Source organism: Monopterus albus, unplaced genomic scaffold (genome assembly GCF_001952655.1).
Source record: "Monopterus albus unplaced genomic scaffold, M_albus_1.0 scaffold28.1, whole genome shotgun sequence".
Taxonomy (NCBI): Eukaryota; Metazoa; Chordata; class Actinopteri; order Synbranchiformes; family Synbranchidae; genus Monopterus; species Monopterus albus.
The window spans coordinates 4,224,167-4,226,455 of record NW_018127908.1 but is presented as its reverse complement, the minus strand read 5'-3'; positions in this window follow the sequence as shown (position 1 = coordinate 4,226,455).

The following is a 2,289-nucleotide window of genomic DNA, read 5'->3' as shown; positions in this document are numbered from 1 at the left end:
TTAACTCAAACTATTTAAGTACATAAAATAGATTCAAGTTAATCAAACTATGATATTAGTTGAACCCATATGAAGCGTCACCCTAACTTGTTTAAAATTAGTACATTTAACTTTTACAGATCAAGTAAGTCTAAATTATATGTATAAATTAACACAGATATTACTACTTAAGTTTAATTTACTAAATCTTATTCCATTAAGACAAGTTATTACAATCAAGTTATGTCAACTTCAATCTTTGCTGTAGCTACTCAAGTCATTTGAGGAAAGTGATTGCCTTAAATGATTTACGTTTTAACAACACAATAGATATGAGTATGTCAGACAACTTTTTATTTTGTTCAAAAATTCAAAACAGAACGTAACAAAATATTTTTCAATACATTTCAACAACACTTTAACATCAGTTACAAGTACTAAAGTATAAAGTACTGTACATAGTACAAAAAAGCTGGCAAATGTCACCACATGACATAAAAATAAAAATGTTTTATCATTTAACAAGTGGTTAAATATAAAAAGGAACAGTATGAACTGAATAAACACAAAGCAGCATTAATTTTTGGCATGCAAGCCAAATCTTTGTAAGGCACTGCAGACCTCCAGTGACAAACAGGCTCATTCCAGTTCGTTTCTCAGGGCCTGTAACTTTGGTTTGAGCTGCTTTCTGCCATCATCAAGCTTTAGGAGCACAACTTGTATGAACTCAAAGAAGCCACTTAGCTTCTCAGGATAGCTCAAATGTAGAGCATACATCAGTCCAAACAAACCCACCAGTGAGTCTGTCCAGGATCTGTGATACATAACAACTTGCCCCTCAAGGACGACTGACACATGGTTAATTTCAAAGGGGATTCCTGCAGGCACTTCTCCATTGACCACTGCCACCAAAGCCACTGGCCCCTCTTGGTCTGCCTCAGATTCTTCCTAAAAAAGAAATACATCCTTAATGCAAGTGTAATTGTATAAATGATCCAGATGCAATACACAATGACACTCTACTACATGTTGAGAGGAGTAGGAAATCTATGATGCCCTATGATTTATTTTATTAGTCATACATTAAATCCCTTTAAAGAAAAATATGAACTATCTAACTTGACACCCAATTAAATGACAGGCATAACTGTCACGATCCTGCCGTTTTGAACTCTCATCACATGTTCCTCGTTATGTTTTCTTTCTCTGATCTGTGTATCATGCCTGTGTTCTGTGTCCATGTTAAGTTTAGTTATCTGTATCCAGTTTATCCCCTTCATTGTCAGTGTGGTTCATGCCTGTTTACCTCCAGCCTGTCTGTAGCTCTGTGTGCTTCTGTTACCTGTCCTGTGATCTGTTTCATGTTAATGTCTGTGTTGTGTCCTGTGTGCTCCTTCCTGTTGTCTAGTGTATGTATATTTATCAGTTTCCTGTTTTATTGTGAAATCTGTTTTCCTGTTGTGTCTGTTTGTTTCCTCCTCAGCAATCACACCTGCACCTTGTCACTGTCTCCACCTGTGTCTTGTTATCCCCAGTCTGCCTTGTGTATATCTACCCGTGTGTCTCACTTGTCCTTTGCCAGTTTGTCGCGTCAGATTCCTGTGTAGTTTCCCTGCGTTATTCTGCTGAGCGTCAGCTATTATGGTGTGAAAGATAAAACATACCTTGCAAGTTTTGAAGACTTCTGATGAATCCTCCTTTAAATATAGTGGTAGGCCGGCGAGGGCGGCTGTTCTAGCTGCACCAATGTTGTTCTTGTCCTGTTGCACAAACAAAAACAGGGGAGGAGTTTAGAGGAGTGTAAGGTCCAACAATTATATTCAATATAAATGCAATGCATTAAAACTTGTTTACCTGCTCTTCATAAGCCAGCAAAAGTTGTTCTATCTTCTCACCAAAGATTCCGGTCTTCCTCTTTTTGTAGAGCTTCAGTAGTTTAGGTGTGTAGTTGTCAAGTGCAGCAAAGAAGGCAAAGGGTAGATTGTGATTGGTGATTCTGTGGAACTCACTGTAGAGCTTCAAGGAAAAGAACAGAAAAGGTTATAAAGATAAGCTGCAGTGTTTGCACTAGGAATCTAGCTTAAGGGGGGCGCGGGTTGACAAGGGTATGGCGCCCCCCTAATATAATGGTAGAGGAAACACTGAGCTGACAATTTGTTTTTACGCCTAAAATTCATCTAAGAGTAAAGGAAAACATACTTTTCAAACACTTTCAGATAGGGAGACATACTGTAAATATTCAGGTACTCAATTTCAACATCTTTATCCACATTTATGACAAAATGTGACTTACTTGGGCTTCACAGAAGA